Raw genomic sequence first — 26043 nt, forward strand, 5'->3', positions numbered from 1 at the left:
TCAGTAAATCCACTCTAATCCATACTCTATTCTTCCATCCTGTGGACCTTAGAATGGTTGTGTCCACTTCACATCTATATCAAGAGGAGGCTTAGATTCCAGTAGGATGCTGGATGCAATTCTCCTGCTTTCAGTTGCAGGCAGTCTTGGCTCCCTGGTGTGGTGTTTGACCTTCTTCATCTCCATGTATTCAAAGACAATAAATGACACCATATTAATAAATTTTGACATTGTATACACTCACAAAACCATCATGACAGTCAAAATAATAAGCATCATCCACAAATTTATCTCTGTGCACAAGGAAACTGCTCTAAGTTTTGCAAACTAGGTAAACAGTTAACCCTCACTATGTTTGCCAGGACAACCAGGAAAGGCCCAGGAAGAAATTTCAGTACATAAAAATAACTTGCCTAACATTGGTCAATGGCTACAAAACAGAAAACCAAGCAGAGTTCCTAAAACAGTAGGCTTCTAATTAGTGCATCAAGTGGATCACACAAAACATCAAGAAATAATAAGTAAAATTTTAATAATTTTCTAATTAGTGTATAAATTGAAGGAGAATATGGCCAATTTTGAAACTTGTTGATAACTGTGAAAATCAAGTGGGAAAATATTTTGAAGCACAGAGTAATATGGTTAGGTTAGAGATCATGATGGAAAGATAAAGGTCTCAGAGGATGGACACTTCAGACTACTTTGTGAGTGATAGCTATTCCTAAAGGAAATAAAGAGACAATGATTCCATAAATAATAGAAATAAGGTACTGGGATGAAAACCTTATCCATGTTGGAAGAAATGACTTAGTTAAATGAAGACTTAATTAGAAGAGAGATATGTTGGTAAAATTCTTGAATCCAAGTTAAAGAGAAAATTTTACAAATCAATATAAAGAAAAAAATTACCTACAAAGAAAAAAAAAGAGAACTGAGCTTGATTTAATCAGCTGCATGACTGAAGCTAGAAGAGAGAGAACATCCATAAACTAGTACAGAAAAAAATCACAAATCAATCATTTTACACCTACCCATGACTTAATCTACAAATAAGAAGAAAATAGGGATATTTGCATAAGCGAACAAGTCGAGTGATATTTTATACACTTATCTAAAATGAGGAAAATATTTAAGAAATATCTGAAACCAAAGAACAATTCCAGAGTTTAAACTTAAAGAAGAGGGTGCAGAAATAGTAATTGTGAAAGGATCTTATAATAAATGTGAATGAAAAAATAGATATTTGGAGAATGTGTGATTTAAATGCTAAATAAGGATTATTGAAAATGAAGAGATATAGTATAGGGGAAGTTTTATTAGTACTCTGAACCAGGGGTCAGCAAACAAATCCTATCTACTGTCTATTATTGTGAATAATGTTTTATTGAAACAGAGCCAGGGTTATGTATTGTCCAAAGCTGCTTTGTACCATAATGGCAGGTGTGAGTAATTGTAACAGAGACCTTATGGCCTGAAAATCCTAAAATATTTACTGTCTGGTCCCTTAACTAGGAGGGTATAATCCCCTTGTCAAAAATTGCTTGACTGTAGATGTGAAGATCTATTTTTGAGTTCTTAATTTGATTCTGTGGCAGTCTGAGATTATTTATGAATCCCCATATCTATTCATCTGTGTGTGATATACTTTGACTTTATTAGATTCAACAGAGATATCTGATTATGTTAAGATTACAGCTTTGACTCAACCATGTCAGTAGGACATGACTCTGGTTGAGTCCCTGTCCACTTTGTGGGCTGATACTACAGATATATTTTTTAACATTTTTTAAAAATGTATGATAGCCTGAAATGAAAACTTAGCTTAGTATTATATATATGCCTACTAGTTACCTCAGGAAAACCTCCTTGTTGCTTAAATGTGGCCTCTCTCTAAGTCAAAGTCAGCATATAAACTCATTATCTTCTCCCAGCATGGGACAGGACTCCTAGTGATGAGCCAGGATACCTGGCACTGAGGGACTATTACCAAGCACCAAATAGCAATGCATTTGGAAAAAAACTTTTACCAAAGGGGTAAATATTAAATACAAATGAGTTTTTAAGACCAAGAGATTTCAAAGTGAGTTGGGAGGTCATTTCAGGGGTTATGCTTATGCATATCGCAGGAGTATCCCATTGACTGCACAGTAAACAGTGTCTCAAGCAGGGGGGCTCCTGAGGGCTTTAGAGACAACTAGACACTATAGGCAGGGCAAGCAATCTCAGAATTTGGCAACCTATCAGTGGGCCTTGTCTTGGAATATATGTTTCCCAATGTAACAGAGTTAGACTCATTTATAATTTCCCTATATATGGCTCTTCTGCTGCTTTTATTTGAATCTATAATTAGTAATATACTAGTTAAATATATGTACCAGCGACTTAAATCTTCAGTCTGTTCATATGCTGGTTGAGCCCTGAATCTCAGCAGTGTTGCAATACATACTCTCCAGTTCTTCGAACTTGCCCAGATAACTAACAAAATGATGATGATGGACATTAAAACATGTAACTGTGTACCTTATTCTTCAAAAATTTGAGACTTAGTTGTTACCATAGGTTATGAGGGGAGGGATGGGGAAGAATAGACTAGATGGAACAAAGAAAATTTTTAGGGCACTGGATTTGTTCTTCAAGATCTTGCAATAATGGATACAGGCCATTATAAACTTTGTCAAAACCTATAAAAGTGTACGATGCAAAATATAATCCATAGTGTAAACCATTGACCATGGTTAGTAACAATTCTTCAGTATTCATTCATCAATTGTAACAAATATGCCATACTCATATAAAATGTTATAAATAGGGAAAAACATGAGAAGGGGAGGGGGAGGGATAGAGGATAGAGGGGAATCCCCTATGTTTTCTTTGTGACTTTTCTGTAATCTAAAGCTTCTTAAAAAATAAAGTGAAAAAATAAGTCAGTGGGGAACATACAGAAGTTGTCACTGTACATAAAAGATAACATATCTGATGGGGACGAAAGACACGATGATGATTTTTAAAAATTTTTTTATTTCATTTGTTTTATTATTATAAGTAGTAGTATTATTATTTTGTCTTTGTTTTGGGGGAGGTTTTGGATTGCAGAAAGATGGACACTGTGGCAGGGGAGCATCACCGGTGCAGAGTGTTGGTGATGGGGGATGTATGGGAAGCGGTGTACCTGCGGCATGCCTCTAAGGCAAATGAATTTGTTCAAATGGCCATGGGGTGTTTTATTGGTGGATGGAGACCCACACAATAACCCAAAGAATATTGAATTCCCATCCTGGGAAGTCCTGTTGCATTCTCTAATAGAGCAGCAAGAATCCCTAGAGTAAATGGGCAGTACCTAGTGAAGGAGGACAGACCAATATGACAGGCCCTTGACATTGATGGTTGTACTTATGAACCTTGTTCTGGTAAAGGTCATATTTTAATGTTTCTCATCCCACAAAATGATAAATTGAAAACCTATGAGGGAAATTTTCTATCATTAAAAAAATAGTATACTTCTTGCAAATATTGGTAGAAAATTAGATATTGATATAGAAAAAATATAAGCATTATTTTTACGGAAAATAATTATAAAGTACACATTTAAAAATGAGTGAAAAACTGAGGGAAATAAATCTCGCAATTAAAACATAAATATATAAATAGAGATAATAAAGGAAACACAGTGAACATTGAGTGATAAATAAAATTGTGAATAATCAATATAACCATTTTTATTAAAAAAAAACTACCATTATGCTCTTAGCAAGGAGACTTAAGCAAATTAACAAATTTAAGCTAAAAATATAGGAATAACAAAGATAAGCCAAAGGAAAGTAGAAATAGTATTTGTTTACTTGGGATAGGCAATGTTGTAGTGATAAATGGACCCCTAAATTGCAGTGGTTCAATACAATAAAAGTTCATTTCATACTTATATATTATTTCTGAATGGGTGGTCACATCTCTGTGTTCTTTGTTTCTAGCTAAGAGAAAGGAACAGCTTGGAGGAGCACACATGGGAGGAATTTATGAACCCTGCCAAGAAGTGGCACACATCTTTTGTATTCACTGAAGATCTTAGGTATGTGGTCATCCTAACTGCACTGAAGAAAGTACATGCAAGAAGAAGATTTTGTAATTCATCATTTCTCCCACTTTATGGAGAGTCTTGTGGTGGAATTTCTAATATAAGGGCCCTGAAGGTATGGATTTTTGGGGACCTGGATCTGGTTCTTCTGACCAGAATTGGAAAGGGCAGATTAGTTGTCATAATCCTGGGGTATGTATGGGGCATTACAATCAGAGTGAAGCTAGGTCATACAAAGCTTTTGGAGTCATGATATAAACTTCTGATTCTAAGAGAGATGAATAATCAATGGATTGTTTTGGCAGAGGCATATTGCCTGGTGTTTGAAAACAATTGTGATGCTGCTTTGTAGAGAGTTGATTGTAGGGGCAAGGATAAAAGGATGAAGGTCAGTCTGAAGGATTCTGCATATAGATGGGAGATGATGGTAGCATGAATGATGCTGCTAGATGTGAAAGTGATGAGAATTGATAGCATTCTGAATATATTTTAAAATTATAGCCAATGTGATTGTTGGATGTTGGTATGGGAGGATGTCAAGATGTCAGTCAGGTACAATAAAAGAGTTAAAAATAAATTAATAGTAGAAGAGAAAATTGTAATATTTCCTCATCTTTTTGTTAGAAAGATCTTTAGACACATTAAAGTAAAGGGAGAAATGATAAAGGAAAAAAATCAAAGAACGGGTTTAATATCATCTCTCTTAGAAATAGATTAAACTTTTAAGAAACAGGTGATCTACTATAATTGTTATAAAGCATCTATAACTTAATTTAATACTAATTAAATCTATCATTTAGTGTTTTACTAACTCTATTTTATTGATTTGCAGCTCAATAAGAATGAATTTGCCTCCTAGATAATGATAAGACAAGATTACGTTCTCAATGCAATATTTGGATTTATAGGAGAGATGATAGAAATAAATGTGTTTTTTCATGTGACTTCTATATTGGAAAGGAAAGTGTAATGGCAGATTTATTTGAGTATATTATATGTAAATATCCAAAATGCCTTATGAAATGTGGTTTTGAATCTCAGTTCATAAGCAGATTACATTTCTCACATCTTTCTAAAAAGCATTTCTTTTCAGTTTGGAATTCTGATTTCAATGAATTTATATGCCCAAATCAGAAGACCCTGGCTTAGACCACTTTCCTGAGACAATAAAGATGAAGGTTTTCTTAAACAGAATAATAGTAGATTGTTAATATTTGCTTATTTATTATAGATAAAATCATTCTGAGTCAACGATTGTGCTTGTTTATTGGATGCAAAAGTCCTGAATCATAGATCTGACACTTAGGGCTGAGAGTCTACTTATTAGAGTCATGAATACTTATACTTTAACACTTTAATGAAAATCTGGTCATTATTACATTTTTATTAGAGAAAGTTGTTTGTTTTTCAAATTCAGTATATTATGTAGCAGCTAAATATATTTCCAAAGAAAAATCTTCATACTGATGCAAGCATGTTATTGTTATAATTTTTAACTTGCAAAAAAATGCTATGTTATATATATGTACACCTCTCAATCTATACATATGTGTGTACATTCAAATTTGATTACATTTTAATTCAAGGTGTGAAAAATTTGAGAAGATACAATTGATAAACATTGAGCTTTGGATAGGGTCAGATAACAACTTTTCCCTGTATATTAAACTGGCAGACTTATGTTTCCATCATATAGATAACTACATATTATCTCTTTACACTAAGAAGATTTATTTTATATTGATACAAAGTTGGGCAAAGTCCATATGTGCTATGATTACAGTTGTCACACAAACACTAACAAAAAATATGCTTAATGTCCTAGAATACCCAGGACATTTTTTATTATCTTTGATTTTATTATTGCAATATGAGTAAAAAACTGATGCCCATTAGGAATTCAAAATTCACTCCTTTTTAAAACACACAATGATATGTAGGAAAGAGGCATTTCTGATTTCTTGACAAGATCAATGACTTCAGGTTTTATTTAATATATTTTATTAGAGAGAGGGAGACACTGCTGTTCACTTCACTTAGTAATAACAATGAATCTCAGGGTTTAAAGATAATGCCACACAAGATCAAACATTACAAGAGTTCCATGAAAATATTTTGAAAAAGGGATCTGATAGAAAGCACAGGAGTTTGAAGTCTAAAATTTCTCAAATTAGAGACATTACAACAGATATCTATTGTATGGATTTGCCATTTTTTCCCTAAAGATGTATTAATAGCTGCTACAAATTAAATATTGATAAGATAGGTACATTATTTACAATTATTTTATTCTTGTTTAATCAGATGTCCTGCTTTGCACTTCTCTTTGCTTTCAATACTATCCTGCTATGAATGACAGACTATATGATAACCTATATGTAAAGTAGTATTTAACCAAAGAGATTAAGAAAACCTGAGAGTATTTATTCTTGCCTGATTTATTTTCTAATGAATCCTCTGAAGATTATTTAAAGCAACAAAGCTAAAGAAGTTTCATTTTATGTATCAGCTCCAAATAATTGTAGTGGTAGGTACCTGGGAAATAATGTTGGAAAGGATTCTCCTTTTTCAAACATACCCATGGAGGTGGTTTGAATTAAACATTCTTAAATCCAAGCTATTAAAAAAGCAATACTTCAGGTCCTAGTTAATAATAACAGCATAGTTTGGGTAGGTTATACTATTTTTTAAAAATTATTTTAATAAATTATAAAAATGAGAATATGATGGAAACTGAGGTTCAGAATATTTATGTATAACAGAAGGTAATATAGATTTTGAATGGCAGAATTGGAACCAGAACTGTGATTTTTGAAACTGCATTATTAGCCAGTAGGCCACAAAATGCCATCTGGCTGTGTTTATTGCCAGACCCTGTAGTAGAGAGAATAATGCCCTCCTTAAGTTATCCCCATCCTATTATCCTGGACCTGTGAATATTTATCTATATGGCAAAGGGGACTTTACATATTTGATTTAATTATGGTTATTGAATTGGGTGGGCCATCTTGTATGCCTAATGTGCTCAGAAGGATCCTTATAAGAGGGAATCAGGAGGGTCAGAGAGAGAAAAGGAGATGTGATACCTAGAGCAGAGGAGAGGGAGAAAGGGGGGGGGAGAGGGAGGGAGAGGAAGAAATTACACTACTGGAGGCTTTGGACATGGAGAAAGGGGCCATGAGCCAAGGCAGCCTGGAGACACTGGACATGGAAAGGAAGTAGGTTATCTCCTCAAACTTTCAGAAGTAATGTCAACTCATTTGGTCTTCTGACCTCTAGAACAGAAGGTAAAAATTTGTGTTGTTTTAAGCCACTAAGTTTTAAGATTTTAGTTATTTGTTACAGCAGTAGTATTTTCAGCTGTGAATAGCTACTATATATGATTAAAGATTGATTTATATGTGTAGAAAATTTCATAATCAGTAATCAATGGCACAATTTACTGATAAGGTAAAAAAAAAACCTGGCAATTAAGAAGAAATTTTTAAAAAATAGATTTCTGATGATCAGCAAGATGGCAGCAGAGTAAGGAGCTCCTAGCATTAGCTTGTGCTACAGTGCATTTAGTAATCACCCAGAGCTATCTAAAGCACATGTTAGGGTGCTCCAGGTGACCAGAAGAGCATCCTGAAATATCCTTGAAAGAGTAGAAGGAGACTGCCTATCTGCAAAGAAGATTTGTGAGTAGAGCTTTCCACACCCCAGAGGCTGGTGCCCATCCTCCACTAGTGGCACAAGCTGTCTCAGGAGCTATTCCATGGCTGGAATTGGAAGCTCCACTTCCCAAAAACAGAAGAGGAAGATACAGTTGGGTACCAACTTCAGCTACTGATTAGTAAATTTGGCAGGCTAAAAATAATCCTAAGAACAGCTAAAATTTGAATATTTTCAAGCCAGAAAGTGGCCAGTAGCTGCCATTTTACCTCCACCCCTGGCACGAGGGGAAGCAGGGCAAACTGAATATTTGAAGAAATAATAGTAGGAAATTTCCCAACCCTTTTGAAGGATATAGATATCCATTGTCAAGGAGCAAAACATACTCCCATCTGAATAAATCCAAAGAGACCAACTCTAAGACACATACTAATCAAAATGTCAAATGCCAAAGACAAAGAAAGAATTCTAAGAACAGCAAGAGAAAAACAATGCATAACATATAAGAGAGACCCAATAAGATTAACTGCTGATTTCTCATCTGAAGCCATGGAGGCAAGAAGAGAGTGGTGTGATATATTTAATATACTGCAAGAGAAAACTTCCCATCAAGAATCTTATATCCAGCAAAATTGTCTTTCAAAAATGAGGGTGAGTTTAGAATATTCAATGATAAACAGAATCTGAGAGAGTTTGTAACCAAGAAACCATCTTTGCAGGACATTCTAAAGGGTGTGCTACAGTCTGAAAAGAAAGTCTTGGAATAGAGTCTAAAAATGAAGATTGTATCAGAAAATTAACTAAAAGTGTCAAAAGAGTGGTTAAAATGAAGTTTGGCAGATAAAACCCAAATATTTTGGGATGAACATAATGAATGATGTAAAGCACTTGTATTCAGAAAACTACAACACATTGTTAAAAGAAATTTAAAAAAAAAAGGCCTAAATAATTGGAAGAACATTCCATGCCCACAGATTGGAAGACTAAATATCATATGTCAATTCTATTCAAATTAATATACAGATTCAACGCAATCTTATAAAAAGTTCACCAACATTTAAAAAATAAATGGAAAACAAGATTATCAAATTTATTTGGAAGGGTAAGGTGTCCTGAAGAGCCAGAAACATCTTAAAAAGGAAAAGCAAGGTTGGAGGGCTCTCACTTCCAAACTTTAAATCATATTACCTAGCTGCAGTGGTAAAAACAGCATGGTACTGGCATAATGACAGACACACAGATCAATGGAACCTAATTGATGGTTCAGAAACAGACCCTCACATCTATGGCCAAGTGATTTTTGACAAGCCTGTCGAACCCACCCAGCTTGGGCAGAACAAATGGTGCTGAGAGAACTGAATATCCATAGCCAAAAGAAGGGAAAACGACCCCTATCTCGTACCTTATATGAAAACTAACTCAAAATGAAACAAAAACCTAAATATAAAAGCAAGGACCATAAAACTTCTAGAAGAAAATGTATGAAAATATTTTCAAGATTGGGGGGAGGTGGGAGATTCTTAAAGGAGATAAGTAGAGGATTGAGATGGACTACTGGTGTTTAATGTACGTAGAAATTTTAATTAACTTTAATGTAAAAGTGTGGGAATTTGTGTAAAGTTGGTGGTAACACATTATAGTGAGTAACAGCTGGTTTGTAAGTGTGAATGTGACTGAAAAGTGTAGTCTAGGAATGTAAATGCCAGTTGAAAGAAAGCTAGAGAATAATCTAGGGACTGACTAACACAGTAAATCCAAAGGTGGGTGAGAATTGTGACTGATGGTACAGATGCAAGAGTGTCCCTTATGAGCTAGAGCAGATGTCCATCACTAGTGTAGGGTGGTGTGAATGTGGAAAAGCATTAAGAAGTACAACTAGAGTGACTTGTGAACTGTGGATAACAGTAATAATGTAATATTCATGCATCTGTGCCAAAGATGTACTATGTTGATAATGGGGGAGTATGGGCAAAGTATGCCAAATGTATCCTATGGACTTGGTAATAGTCTGATAATATTATCTCATAATTTGTAAACAATATTCTACCACAGTGTTGTGTGTTGATAGAGGGGTGTTGTATGGGAATTCAGCACATGTGTGTGATTATTTTGTAAGTTTACAACTTCTGCCATAAAAATATATTTAAAAAATAATAATAAAGGTGGGTTGGGGGAAAATACACCAAATGCAAGATAAGGACTATAGTTAGTAATAAGATTTTGACAACATTCTTTCATAATTTGTAAAAAATGTCTCACAAAAATGAAAGGTGTTGGTATTGGGTTGATGTACAAGACCCCCTTATGATGTTATGCATGTTTGCTTTATAAGTTCACAACTTTTACTACACACTTATTGTTTATGTATGTTCATGGTTAATGATATGGCAATAATAATAATAATAAGCTAGGTTGGGGGAAAAATACACTAAATGTAAGATACTTTGGTTAGTAGTAATGTTTTGAGGATGTTCTTTATTCATTAGTTAAAAATGTTTAACAACAATGCAAGGTATTGGTGGTATGGAGAGGCAAAGTATGAGCCCTGTATGATATGATGTATGACCATTACTATACACTTATTGTTTATGTATGTTTATGTATGAGTGATATACTTCAATAAATTAAAAAAAATGATTTTGGCATGTCAATGTGTAATTCTTATCCAACCTCCCAAACATAAGAAGAAACAGGGAGATGTTCACAGAGAGAGAGAGAAAAAAAAACAAACTGAAATTGTAATGGGTCAAATTGTGTCCCTTTCAAAGATATGTTCAAGTCCCAAACCACAGTACCTGTGAATCTGAAATTACTTGGAAATAGGGTTGTTGCACATGTTACATAGTTAAGATGAGGTCACAGATAGATGTGGTCCCTAAATCCAATGACTGGTTCTTTTATAAGAGAAAGGAGAGGGAAATTCAAATACTGAGACACAGAGTGAAGATAGAATGGTGCATGTATAAGCTATGTAACACCAAGTATTATCAGCAATAAGCAGAAGCTAGGAAGAGGCATGGAAGGATTCTTCCCTAGAATGTTCAAAGAGAGTCTGGCCCTACCGACACCTTGGTTTCAGACTTCTGACCTCCAAAAGAGTGAGAGAATAAATTAAGCCAACTAGTTTGTGGTAATTTGTTGTGGCAGCTCTAGGAAACTAATAAAGTTGACAAATTGTGATAAGTTGTCATAATTTACTTAATGGTAGTTTTTTTTTTTTTTTTTTCCCCTCTGTGTGTGTGTGTTACTGGCTTTCTGCTTTTCATTATACTTTTAGGTATATATTGGTATATAAAGTTCCATGATCATTTTCATATTAAAATATAGATAATTAAATTTTGTAAATGCAGAAATACTTGTATTGGTCTCTTTACTCATAAGATACGTTAATTAGAACCAAGTTTATAATAATTATTAATGACAGTGCTCAGATAATATTTAGCCATGGTAAAGATTTTGCCTTTCTTGTGGGCATAATATTCTGCTCCTTGTATATTATATGTGTGTGTTTATTAATATATATAAACATACATAAATGTGTATATATAATACATAAATACATATCCATAAATACTTATACACACAGAAAGAATTATTTCAAGATATTCAGAATAATACTAAATGTGGTTATATCATGCTCATATTACTTCTATTGTCTGAATATTTTAAAAATATGCAATATTTTAAAATCAGAAAATAGTTATTTTCATTTTTAAAATGATCAAACTGGACAGACTCCTGATCAAGGGTTTCTAGTAAAGAGGTGATATAGATATTGACAATATTCTTAGTAACTTTTAGTTACAAATTGTTCTTAATTCCTGATACAGCCCTCTCTGCTTGAAGGAAGGAATCCAGTGTTTGCTTCAAGGTCTTACATACTCCAAAGAGCAGAACACTCATACAATCTTCAGCCCTACACATCTGGTACCACATTTTTCAAGATTTCTCCAAATCACACTTCAGAAAGCAGTTTAAAAATTTCAACCTTATTTAATTTAGAACAGAATAAAAATGAAAGACAAGGATGCTATTGAAATGTAATAAGAACATCTAGCACAGAGAACGTCCACTAAATCACTAACCTAAAAATGATAGTGTGTACAATTAAAAAGTATTTAAAACAGAGAGCTCTGTATAACTAAATCAAATAAGGAATGCAATGTTAACCTCTCCACAAATAAGTGGAATAGGAGGGCACAGGTAATGGATTTTATTGTATATTTTGATGAACAAAAGTTTACCAACACATCACCAAGGACTTTTGTTGTTCATAAAAATTACCCACGGGGACAATGGAAAAACAGAGAAGAGGTTAATGGCATGAAGACTTGGAAAGGAAGAAAATGTAAAGGTTGATGACTCAAGGATTAGTCAGGTTCACCTTACTGAGAATGGATATAAAAAAGGCATTGCAGAAGACAGTGATGATGGTGCTGATCATACATGAAATGTAAATGGATCTCTGAAAGTGGGTATGAAGGAATTGGTGGTGTGAATATGTGACAGGTAATAGGACACCCCCAAAGATGACCACACTCTAATTACTGGAATTTGTGAATGCATTACATTACATATCAAAAAGAATTTTTCAAATATAATTCTGGTTAAAGATTTTTAATTGAGCAGTTTTTCTGGATTATCCAAGTGCACCTGTTAATAGTCTCATGAGACTTTAATAGAGAGAATTATCTATCTGGAGGCCGAAAAGAACTACAGCAAAATGGGAAGTCCAGTGGATTCTAAGAATGAGAAGGATTCAACCTGCCCTTGCTAGATCTGAGATAGGAGGGTCACCTACAGGAACCAGAAGGAGGTCTCCAGGAATGAAGGGCTGACCACAACTGAGACCGGAAGAGAAAATGACAATATCTTTCCTACTACCTCAAGGAGCTGGATTTTCCCAATAACTGGAGTGAACTTAGATTTGTTTAAGAGTCTTCTCATCAAAATCTGGTCAGTTGAAACATGGATTTCAACTTTGTGAAACCTGAGCAAAAAATCTTGCTGTGCTAATCAGGACTTCTGACTTACAGCACTGTGAGGTAATAAATCTGTGTTTTTTAAGGCTTTAAATTTGTGGTAATTTGTTACAGCAGCAGTAGGAAACTAAGATAGTATACTTTGGTGGAAAGGATTAGAGTCATTATTACAGAGGGATGGCATGTAAAAACTGAAGAAGGATGTTGGGGTAAGTTGGTATAATGTATGTGTGTGTTTGTGTGCACGTACATGATGCCTAATCAGTGGATGCTGAAGGGGAGTTAATCATACTATTTCAAAAGGCATGTTACATGTAGTGAAATTAATAATGTAATAAACTTTGGGTAATGACAAACTTATAGGGATTATTAAATGGGCCTCCGATGTGTTGTGATCCTGGAAGATGGTAGATGATGGCAAGTTGATGCACTTTGTCTCCTTATGGCAAAGTTTCATCCATAACTTTTTAAAAGAAGCAACAGCTGCTTCTATATCAATTTTGTTTGTTTGTTTTTTAATTAATTATTTATTTATTTTTTAATTTACATTAAAAAAAAATGAGGTCCCATTCAACCCCACCGCCCCCGCCCCCCACTCCCCCCACAGCAACACTCTCTCCCATCAACATGACACATCCATTGCACCTGGTAAAGTTAATCTCTGAGCATCACTGCACCCCATAGTCAATGGTCCATATCATAGCCCAGACTCTCTCACGTTCCATCCAGTGGGCCCTGGGGGGATCTACAGTGTCCCGTAATTGTCCGTGAAGCACTATCAGGACAACTCCACGTCTCGAAAATGCCTCCACATCTCATCTCTTCCTCCCGTTTCCCATACCCAGCAGCCCCCATGGCTACCGTTCCCACACCCATTCCACATTTTCTCTGTGGACATTGGATTGGTTGTGTCCATTGCACACCTATGTCAAGTGAGGGCTTAGATTCCACATGGGTACTGGATGCACTCCTCCCACTTCTAGTTGTAGACACTCTAGGCTCTTCTATATCAATTTTGGTGCGGGGTGGGAGGGGGGCACTCAATCACTGAACCAAATCTGCTCCCCAATGCAAGTTGGTGTTTTCATTTGTTTGTTCGTTTGTTTTCAGGAGGTGCCCAGACCTCATGCATGGGAAGCAGGCATGCAACCACTTCAGCTACATCTCTTCCCCATGACTTAAAAATGTCAGTTACTGGAGCAGATGTGACTTAAGCAGTTGAGCTTGTCCTCCCACATGGGAGGTCCCAGGTTTGGTGTCTGGTGCCTCCTGAAAAAAACCAAAATTGAACAGTAAGTAATACAAATGAAAAATTCAACTCAGGGAAGCCGACGTAGCTCAATGGATGAGTGCCAACTTCCCACATATGAGGCCGTGGGTTCAATCCCTGGCCTCCAGTAAATTTAAAAAAAAAAGGCAATTACTACAAGGCCATAGTAGATTTTAAATGGATCACTTACTCACTTGCTTTAGCTCTCTGCTAAATCAGTCAGTAGTCCCCTGGGAGAAAACAGCAACCCTACTTTTACTCCTAGCTTTCAGCATTCCTCCTTACCTTTTTGATTTTTTGCACATTGATATTACCATCAGATATGTTTTATATTTATTACTACATATTTAATGTTACTGTCTTTCCTAACTAGATCGCTGGCTCCATGACAGTAAAATTTTATTCTTTTCACTTCTATTTCTCCCTCTTTTTCACTTTGTCTCTTTTTCTGTGTGTACATACATAGACATCCCTAAAAATACAAAGGAAATATTACATAGCTACTAAAAAAGAATGAAGCAGCTATCTGCACCAGTATTGAATGAAAGTAATGTGTCACAGTCAGTTTGTCATTTAGTTAAAAACAGGAAGGAATACCTATATGATACTATTATTTTGGTTAAAAAAAGCATTTATACATAATATATTAAATCTATTCTGGAATATAATTGGATATATGAAGAATGAATAGGGAGGGACGTAGAGATGTTGGATGAGTGTTGTGAGAGAATGTTTCATTATATTTCTGAGGTATATTCTGCTTGTGTCAGGCACATATGTTACATATTACCAAATAAACTATTCATAAGAATAAAATTAGTTAAACTCTACTACTAATGCACTTTTATAATCTATATTTATATAAAGAGTTGAGGTAGGTGCTTCAAAGAAACTATGGAAAATTTCATCAATGAAGTTTGAGAGAAATATTTAAAATTTTAAATAAATATGACTGGTATGAATTTTGAATTTTCAGCCAGAAATATCTCTTACGCTTTTATAAATAGATATTTTAAGGTTATATGGGATATGGCTTTTGACTTTAGTATTTAAGGTATTTATAATTTAAATGGGGAATGAGAATTTACTGCCACATTCTTTCTCACAAGCACAGAGCTTCTGAATAATTATCAAAATTTCATGGTGACCGAAAATGCTAATGACACTGTATTAAAAGATTTATTGAGGCCAGGAATAAGCAGAAGAGAAACAGAACACAGGCACCCTCACATCTTCAGAGTTACTCAGTTCAGGGGTGAACACTCTAGTAGAGGAAACCCTGCCCTGGAATATCGTTTTGTTTGTAGACCAGCCCAAGAGATGGTGGGGAACCCTTAATCTTCTGGATAACAGGGATATGACCAATGACCTCAAGTCAAGGAAACAAATCCAGAGCTCAGATAGAGTTTTCTGTCATTATTGCTGATACTAACCGGAGGGCTGGCTGTCTCTCTGAGCTCCGGTTCAGTACAAGTAAACAGCTGTGCTCCAGGTCCCATAGACGAGGAAGGGGGGGGGGGGGGGAGGGCGGAGGGGCGGCGGGTTGGAGTTGTGGAGCAGCAGAGCCACTCTGCCAAAGGTTTTTCTCTTCCCTTTCCACTCTGTGACCAGCCATTACAGGCGTATTAAATACAAGTTTCCGAATATGAAAATGTAATTTTGTGGATTTAATGGGACCTTCAATGTCTGTTTAGAGAGCCGAAGGAGGCAGTGTAGAGTCAGAGCAATTACAAAACATCCTACAAATCCTATCTCTCCAAATCCCAGACCGGGAAAGCTGGACTCATCTAGTTACTTCTGCAGATGTTGTAGTGATAGCTAAATTTAGGCTGAGGTGTTGGTTCTGAAGTGGTATAAATGTTCAGACACTTCATATACTCCCTCCTGGGGAGCCATCAGTTATCCGGGGCTAATATTACCTGCCTAGAGTCAATGTTTCTGCTCAGCAGTAAACACCCAGACAGTTTGATTATCAGTTTTTTCCAGAGTGTCCCACAAATTGGACAGCTTCCTCTGGGAGTCATATTTATCTACCCAAGGGTGGAATAATTATGCTTAGAGATGAAAGCTTATGTCCCTGACACCTCTAGGAAACCAGACTATAATAGTCTTAGATCAAAACACAGTGATGCATCTTGAGGACCTTGCGTTAGCAATGTTTTCTTTCCATCAATAGCAGGAACAAAAAAATAGATAAATGAGAACTCATCAATATTAAAAACTTTTGTGCATCAAAGGATTTCATTAGGAAAGTAAAAGGACAACTTACAGAACAGGAGAAAACATTTGGAAACCACATATCTGATAAGGGATTAATATCCAATACTTATAAAGAAATTATACAACTCAACGGCAGCAACAACAACAGCAACAAAAAATCCCAATTAAAAAACGGGCCAGGCTGTAGAACGAACCATGGGTGGAAGCTGGTGGTGGGCTCGCGTCGTCGTCGCCCACCTGGCCCGACTCCGCTTCCGGGGGCGCTGCTGCCGCCGCCGCGACCCTGGAGCGGTGGCGCCTGGGTGTTCTTCACCCCAAGTCATGGCTGCCGCCCGTGTCCGAGCTAGACCGCGCGGACGCCTGGCTCCTCGGGGAAGCGAAGAGACAGCCTTTCTCTCCTGGTTCCGCAATGGCCTCCTGGCATCAGGCATCGGGGTCATCTCCTTCATGCAGAGCGACATGGGTCAGGAAGCGGCCTGTGCGTGGTGCGGCGGCGCCTCCTACGCTGTGGGCCTGGCGGCGCTGCGGAGCCCCATGCTGCTCTGGCTGGGGGACGCGGTGGCGGGCGTGGGGGCCGTGTTGGCTTCCGGCGTGCTCTGGGCCTGCGCCTTCGGCCTCTACATGGGCCTGCTGGAGCTGGACGTGGAGCTGCTGCGGGAGGGTTAGGGCGCCGCCAGGGCCATCGCCCAGACGAGTCGGGCGGCCACGGCCTAGAGCCGTAGGCTGTAGGGCTGCAGGTGGGACGTTAAAAGCTGACCCTTCCTTGGGAAAAAAAAAAAGGGGCCAAGACTTCAAAGAAGATATGCAAATGTCCAATAAGCATATGAATAGATATTCAGCATCATTAGCCAATAGGAAAATGCACATCACAACCACAATGACGTACTATTTCATACCCATTAGAATGACCACTATTAAAATAATGAAAAATAATGCATGTTAGAGAGGATATGAAGAGATAGGAACATTTGTTCATTGTTGATGGGGGTGTAAAATGGTGCAGTAGCTGTGGAAAACCATTTAGCATTTCCTCAAAATTTATGTGTAGAATTACTATATGACCTGGTATTCCCAATTCTAGGTATATAACCATAAGAATTGAAAGCATGGACTCTAATATAGTTTTTTCACAGTGATGTTCATATTGGCATTATTCACAGTTGCAGAAAGATAGAAGCAACCCAATTGTTCATCTACAGATGAATGGATAAATAAAATGTAGAAAGAAGGTAGTTCTGATACCTGTGACAATGTGGATTATCCTGAAGACATCACATTGAGGGAAATTAGGAAGACACAGCAGAAAAAAGTACCTTAAAAGGTATCTTTTAATACCTCTTATTTTAGAATGCTCAATAATTGAGTCATGTTGATGATATGGGAGAATGGAATAGCTTTCAGAAACCATTCAATAGCATGCACTTTATTCCTTCTCTCATTTTGAAGATAGGATTAAAAGTGGTGTAAAAATATTGGCTCTGCCTTCTCCAATCCATTTTTGACATTTAAGTACATATAATCATGTAATGGAACTTATCTGTTTGTAGACTTGACTTTGCTTTCTTTTATTTGTTTTAATTTGCAAATTTACGAGACAATTACTTGTTATTCCCTTGCATTGTACATATTTAGAATTAGATGTCTTTGCCTTAGAATTTAGCATACTCTTAAGAAAGTAATAGATAGACAATAGCTAATTGTCAAAAGACTGACTGAATAAGATTTTTGTTGTGAAGAAGGAAACTTAGTGTTTTCAAGTGAGCCAAAACAAAGCTAATACTTGCTAAAGGGAGCATCAAATAATGTATTGAGAAAATCTAAACAGACTACTAAGCATATGAAATAGTGTAAAAGTAAATTGATTGTATACATTTTTAGTTTTTATTTACATTAAAAGTATTTTGTGGCAACGGTTGTGACTCAACTAATTGGTCTCCTGGCTACCATATAGGAGGTCCAGGGTTCGATGCCCAGGGCCTCCTGGTGAGGGCAAGCTGGCCCACACGGTGAACTGGCTCACACGGAGTGCTGGCCCACGCAGGAATACTGCCCCTCGCAGGAGTGTCGCCCTGCATGCGGATGCCCAGCATGGGAAAGCCACCCCGCGCAGGAGTGCCGGCCGATATTGACAGATGGTGCAGCAAGATGATGCAACAGGAGACACAGAGGAGAGAAAATAAGATGTAGCAGAATGGGGAGTTGAAGTGGCACAAGAGTGTAATCTCTCTCCCACTATGGAAGGTCCCAGAATTGGTTCCTGGAGCCGCCTCATAAGAATACAAGCAGACACAGAAGAACATACACAGCGAATGGACACAAAGAGCAGATAAAAGGTGGAAGGGGGGAGGGGAGAAAAACAAAAATAAATCTTTAGAAAAAGTATATTATATTAAGTCAAATTTTTTAGTCAAAAAGTATTCAGTGAGCAACTTCGAAATACCAAGTTCTGCTCTCTATATTATATATAATGGTAGAAAGGGGAGAATAAGTTGTATAGACTCAACACAAAGACATGCAGGTGTTTCTAACTCTTTTACATTCTAATATTTGGGTTTTGGTGTTCTTGTATTTCTAGATTCCTGCTCTGTGATAGAGTGCACATATTGACACACACAAAACCCCTCTCTCCCAAACATGTTACAATACTTTGAACAAAACTACCAAATGTGGTTTAATCCAACACATTTTTACTCTACTTTAAATTTATTCATAGCTTCCAACGAAAATGGAAAACTAGGCCTTCCTTAAAATTCTCTGAATTTCACATATCTAGGCAACCTTTAATTCACACTTCCTACATTTTTATTAATAAAAGCTGTAGAGAGAATAGAACATCTGAAAATATGTATAAAAGACAAAATGAAATAGAAGCCTTTTATGTATAATTAGATGTTCAAATTTCTAATGGTGTTTCTTAGAAAAGATTTTAGAAGAAAAGGAACAAATTGTAGTAATCATTATGTTAAAGCATTCTTGGTGTAATTTAGAATCGGGCATTTTATTTCTTGATACTATATTTTTAGGTTATAGCAACAATCAAAATAGCATCTCAAGAACAATCTGATGGTCTTTTGTTCTCCTCTAGCAGGGTGAAACACTGCTATAGAGAGACCAATCTTGTGAAATAATTGATTAAGGAAATTGAATTAATTAAGAAAGCTGCAGGAGTTAGGTCTTCATTATGCAAGGTAATTTCTTTTCATGTTTACTGTTACTCCTTAGATATCTTTTATGAACTGATACAGCTATTTGAGATTAAAACAAGAAACTCCCCATTGGGAACCAATAACATGATGAAATGAACTTGTTAAAGTGACCTCTGCCAGGGTAAATTCTGGCCTCAGCAGTGAGAAGATAGATCTGAACATTACAGGAAAAGCAGCAACGTTCACGATATATTCTTTCTTACGTTATTAATTTGAATATTCAGAAAGGCAGAAAATAACAAATTCAGGTCTACTAGTCTTAATTATCCTTTGAAATACTTTATGCTTAAAATATTTTAAACATATTTACATCATTATCAGCATGAGATTTTGACATTTGAAATGTTTTTGCAATAATATGATTTCAGTAAAATAATCAGTAATGCAAGCTACACAAAATAATGACTATTTTATGTTGAACACTCACTATATACTAGTCATTGTACTAAAGCCCTACATATGCGTTATCACAGTTAATCCAACAACCTGCCTGTGGCAACATTTATCATCCCTGTTTTTACATTAAGTAAATGGGGCTTAAAAGTTTAAAGAAATTCCAGGTCACACATCCGGTTAATGGTTTACTTACTCTTAGAGTCTCAACACTAAATCACTGTTCTATATCAACTGGCCTATAAATCCAAAATTTAAAATTTTTGTCATTTTGCCAGCTCCTTTAAAGATTTTTTTTTTTAATTAGCACATGTGCAATCAATAATAACATGTTTATATCACTGTGCTGGCACTGGGGAAATAAAGATTAAACAGACATACGTACTACCCCCAAGTAATTCTCAAACTATTGGGAAGGCATACTTCATAAGCAAATGATTCTATTATACTGTAATAAGTGATCATAGAGGAATAGTTAAAGTGCTGTATAAGCAAAACAAATGGGGAATGCTCAAGCCTCTCTGGCTGAGCAGGCTTTGAAAGGGAGGGAAAAATAGCCTGCCTGCAATCATATTAACATAGATAAACACGTAGAGATGGACACTTTCTGTGTTCTGCTACATCCAGTTTGGCCATGGCACCCATCCCTAGTTGCTGCAAGTGTTAGCTGGTAACAACTCAGAGCTGCCCTCTTCTCCAAGGTTTGCCCCTGAAGACTACGCCAATTCACCATCTCTCACTGCTGGGAGCAGATATCCTCAGACAATGACTGAGTGGCACATGGGTGAAAAATTATGTCTTCTTACCTTAAATAGGAATAAGTCTGTGTTACAACTTGTACTCCAAACTTTCAGATTGGTTTAGGTCAATTAGTTACTAGCTGAGGACTCATTCATTCTTGTTTTGTTTTTGTTTTTTTTCAGGCCCTACTCTTATCCTGTGACATTTTCTCTCTTTCTCCTAAAATAATTTGAACAAGAATTATCACCTCAGTCTTTGCTTCTAGGAAACTAAACCAAAGACACATGGTGTTATAGACAATGCATAGAGATTAGATTTTAGAGTGTAATGGTAGAATATTTGAATGAAGCAAGTAGCAATTGCAAACATGCTTTCAGAAAACATTTTTTGTAATTATAAGGCCCTTGAAAGCAACAATTTTCTCTCCTTTAACTTTATACCTTCATTCTTCCAGTGGCCTCAGATGGGCTAAAAGTCCCATGCCGGAGCCAGGCCGTGCATAATAGACATCATTAAAGGCTTTTTGCATAAATGAACAAATACATAGTACTCCAAATGTTATATATCAATTTCATAAATTTTATTTGTCGTAGTTTGACAAAATATTTTATCTAAACATATCAAATATCCCTGAAATGCTTAAATACATTCAAGGGTAACTGCCATACCAAAAAAAAAAAGTGCATTTGGATGTGCCACTATTAAAATGAAGCATCACAACTATAATAGTGCAATTGTCAGAAAATTCCATTCTAATGGATTAATTTAAGCAACAAAAAAAGAAATTATTTTATTATTTAAATGAAAAGCCAAGATTTATACTGGCATCAGTTCTATCTTAATCTAGGGGTAAAACAATGTCATTAGGATAATGGCTTTTCTCTTTATCTCCCATCCTTCCATCCATGTTGGCTTTTCTCAGGCATATGAAGGCAGAATGGCTGCCTTCAGTTCCAACCCCACATCCTCCTAGGTCTCAGGTGAGCCAAAAAAAGGTTTTTTTTTGTAAGCTTTGCTTACAAATTGCCTAAAGTGCCTATTCCTAAATAACCACAATTGCCAGGAGCCAGTTCTCTAGAAATTTGTTAAGGCTGTGCCACCTGATGTTCCACTAATACAATTGCTGTGGATAAGAGGATTTGGTTCTTAATGTGGCCCAATGTGGACTTCATGGCCCATGTCTGTTTTTTGGGTACAGACCCTCCTGATTCAAATGCACTGAGAGAACTGACAGAGAGGGGACATAACCAAGAAAAATTAAGGATGTTAAGTAGGCTGAAACTACAAGGTTCTAAAACAGGAATAGTATCTAATTTGATATTCAATGAATATATTAAAAGTGCACCTAGACATGATGCTACCTCAAAGCATCACTTAAGATAACAAAATTATAACATTAAATTATATAATTAAAACAATAAAATTAATAATTAAAAATAAAATAGTGTGCTCAAACATTTTGAACATGGAAATGAATTTTTTTAATTAATAGAATATTTTTTAAAGAAACTCAAATAAAAAATAGTATAAAAGATCTCTATCTTTGAAATTATGTAAATGTGTAAAATATCTCCTTTACATATATCAAATTTGAATATGTTAATTAGATCATTGTATGTAATCACTAACTTGGTAATATGTTGTTTAGTATAAACATTTATTATAAATAAAATACAAATATAGAAAAATTCACAAAACAAAATGCGCTTAATAAGTTATTATGAGGTGAACATTATTTTATATACTAGACAAATCAGGAAATAAAACTTTTCTAGCGATGCATAAAGCCCCTCCTTGTGTATAATATCAAATCCCTCCCTCTTCATATAATTAACCACCAATCTGTCTTTTATAGTCATCAATTTTCCATTTCTTTATTGATTTACTAATTGTGCATATACTTAAAGACTCAAGTTTAATATTGCCCATTTTTATTTGCTATTTTGAATTCTATTTTGATTTATAGGTTTTCCCTGCATCTTTTCATTTCTTTCTGATAGTTTGATAAAATTCTTGATATTCTTGACTTTCCAGAGTCTGGAATTGCTGATTACATATTCAAGGTACACTTCTGTTTCTCTGCCCTTTGTATTTCCTGCAAATTGGCATTTGGCTCCACATACTAGATTAGCCTTAGTTGTCATCTTTTTGTCTAGATTTTGCACATGCTGTTAGGTTCCTTCATGAGGAGTCTCATAATGTTTTTCTCCCCTTCTTTTTAGACGTTAATAGCCAGTGGTGCCCATTTCCTAGATCTTTAAATTTTGGGGGGTTGAAAACTGGTAATGTAAATTTATCATACCTTTTTCATTTATTATATGGAATACATTTATAAAGAATCAGTTCTCGTCATCTACTCACTGCTTATCCAGTGCCGCAGTCCATATAGAAAATTCAAGATAATATTTTTTTATGTAGCAGATTTGAAGATATGAGATGATTGCCTATTACCCTTTGGAGGTGAATTTTTAATATAATTATAAACTGATGGATTTAATTCATTGTAATTTTTATTCATAATGAGCTCAAATGATTCCATCTTTGACAGTGGAAGAAGTTCCGGTTTGACTTTCTAGTGTTTTGACAAGACAAAAATAATCATTGATAGTTTCTTTGAGTTCTGATTTAACAAGATATTCCAGGCTCATCTTGCACATGTTTTTCAACAAATTTGTCATTTCTCCAAGAAATACTTTTCTTTAAATCACAACCACAATCAGGTCACTAGAAAGTAACTCATTGCTATTGAGTTGGTCATTATTTCTAGGCATTTTTACTGGTCTCATAAGGAAATCTTTTACACATACGCTTACACAAACCCATGAATAATAGATAACTTGTGCATTTATATAGATAATTTCAATTCAAACACTGAATTATGTGATTTTAATTAAACACCTTTATTACATCTAAATCACAGATCTTCATCTCTGAGAATTCTGGTTCTCAAGGACTCAAGGGATTAAAGGAATTAGAATCTCCTATAACTAACAATTTGCTCAATCCAAAAGCACATACACAACAATTAAGGAATAAAATTATTAATCCTATTGTTCCAATAAAATGTGAAAGGTAATTTAACAATTTTTGCAAATGATGTATTCATTCCTTTCCCACACATCTTTATCTACACTACATCTACATTGGGAGAACACAGAGTGATTACATATTGTTCTTTCTTGTCCATTTGGTTATTAGAAGGTCATTTCCTAGTACAGGGGTAGGAACATATTTTCCATAAAGGAACAAATAGCAAGTATTTCAAGTCATATAATTTCTGTTGTAATTACATAGCTCTGCCATTGTAGTATGGGAGCACCAATATAAAATACATAAATGAATGAGAATGGCTGTGTACCAATAAAACTTTATTTTGAAAACAGAAGCGAGCCAGTTTTGGCTGTAGTTTGCTAAGCCCTTCCCTTGTAGCTTGCTCAGGAAAGGTTGATTAGAAAATTATTTCCTGAATACTTGTATGTTTACTATAGTCTGTGTCATTTATACTTGAAAATTAGTTTGCTGGATATAATACACTTGACGCATATTATTATCTTTGATTACCTTAAATATTTTACTCTATTTTCTTTTATAAATCATTATAAAAGTTTATAGTAATGTAATTTCCTTCTCCTTATATCTTACTTATATGTTATCTTTATTTTGAATAGATGCTCAAATGATTTTAACTTAAAAAAAAATAAAGTAATATTATTAGGATCTGTCTCTTTTTTGGGGATGAGAAGATGTCTACAGTAATTTTATTGTCACAGAGAAACCAAGCTGTAAGCATTACATGATTTGAGCAGATGGTGGTTATCTTTCCAAAGGGGAAGCCTGAGCCTGGCTGGCAGCACATACATGGCTAAAGCTAAAGCCCAGAATATCTTTTCCTAGTACTGCCCAGCATTACCTGACTCATGATGTAAGATGAATTACTGCACAACCACACTGAATGACAGTAAGAAGTCAATTGGATAAAGACAACATCCTGGTAGGAGACAATCATTGAAGAGGTTGATGAAATTTTAAGCGCGGTTACCTACAAGGCATGAGACTGTATAACACAGTGAACCATGTGGTGAACAATGGACTGTGGTTTACAGTAGAAATATGAGAACATTCTCTCATGAGCTATGACAAATGTTCACTATTAATATATGGTGTTATAATAGGGTAGTTTGTGGAAACATACACCAGATGCAAGCTTTGGACCATAGTTAACAGTAATATTTTAATGATGTTCTTTCATAATCTATAACAAATGTTCCACAACAAAGCAAATTGTTGGTGGTGGGCAAATATATGAGAATTCTGCAAGTTTTGCATGATTGTTTTGTAAGCTCATAACTTCTCTAAAATAATAAATAAATTAATTAACTGGAAAAGTTTTAAAAAATGCTGCCAAAAAAGTACATTTACCTATTCTCTAATATGCTTTTTTGAGAAATGTATAGGTATGGGTGTGCATTAAATTATGTTCATCATTCTTACAACTAGTAAATCATGATAGGATTGGGTTGATGGTCAACCAAGCAGTAAAATGGCATGATAATTTAGTCTAATTTTAGATCTTTTTGCTTAAGGAAAAGAAGGACAATGATAAGGGAGAAGAGAGGAACATGAAAATGTCTGCAAGCAATAAAATAGAACCTCATTTCTTTTATTTCTTAAATAAGGCCTGAAACAGGATCTTGTCAGAAACAGGATCTTGTCTTTTGCTTGCTGCAGAGACAGGAGACTCAGTGTTTTTCATAAAATATGATTTCTGCAATAGGTTCTTTTGATAAGTTGCTCAATATTGGGAGAACAAAAAGAGGCTTACTGTAATATTAGAAATAGTCTTCACAAAAAGCCTCCAATCTGTGCTATTTTTCATTTTGGATCAACAGAGGAACTCCTTACCATGATAAGGTATTTCAGTTAAAGCTTCTGAAATATTGCAATGGTGTGATTGATAGGTTTTTTGTCTCTCACTTTCTTGCACATATAAGTCTTTTGGAAAAGCTGTAGACAAAAGGATAGGGGAGAATTTGGTTTAGAATCACAAAGTTCCAGACACCAGCAACAGATGTCTCTGCCCTATTTCACTACATGTTCTTTTCTGACAAACACATTCAGTGGCTGAATGTTAAGTACTGTGATTGAAAGAAATTACCTGCTCACAGTCACCTGCCCTACATCCTTCTTGTGGCGCTCACAACAGCAGTGACTGAAGACAGAAAAGTTGTCTCTCTTCCCTCTCAACTTGGTGGCCTCCTGACTGGTGTAGGCAAGAGAGCCAACGTTGCCAGAGTGACTGCTGCTGTAAAGATTTGGGCATCCTTTGTCATGCAGATGGAGATCTCCTTGGTCAGCGGCTTCCACCTGTTCAGGGTTCAGCCCTGTGAAACAAAACATTCCAATTTGGTCACTAATGTGCTTCCAATTGTAGGAATAAGCCTCCTTCTTCATGTTGGAGACCAGAAGTTAATGATGCAGTCTGCCAAGCCTTTCACTTCTTGTAAC

The 26043-nt window shown here is 35.6% G+C and overlaps 1 protein-coding gene and 1 pseudogene across 1 annotated transcript in view; both read left to right on the plus strand.

Annotated features, from left to right (window-relative positions):
- The window catches only part of LOC131273421 (uncharacterized), a 433118-nt gene that overhangs the window by 248146 nt on the left and 158929 nt on the right, over nucleotides 1-26043 (plus strand). Inside the window, exon 3 of the mRNA XM_071208121.1 lies at nucleotides 3969-4066. The gene's annotated coding sequence lies outside the window, so the exon portion shown is untranslated. The remainder of the gene's footprint in view (nucleotides 1-3968; nucleotides 4067-26043) is intronic.
- Nucleotides 16394-16864, plus strand: LOC101447772 (transmembrane protein 160 pseudogene; annotated as a pseudogene).

This window comes from Dasypus novemcinctus, chromosome 15 (assembly GCF_030445035.2).
Source record: "Dasypus novemcinctus isolate mDasNov1 chromosome 15, mDasNov1.1.hap2, whole genome shotgun sequence".
NCBI classification, from domain to species: Eukaryota; Metazoa; Chordata; class Mammalia; order Cingulata; family Dasypodidae; genus Dasypus; species Dasypus novemcinctus.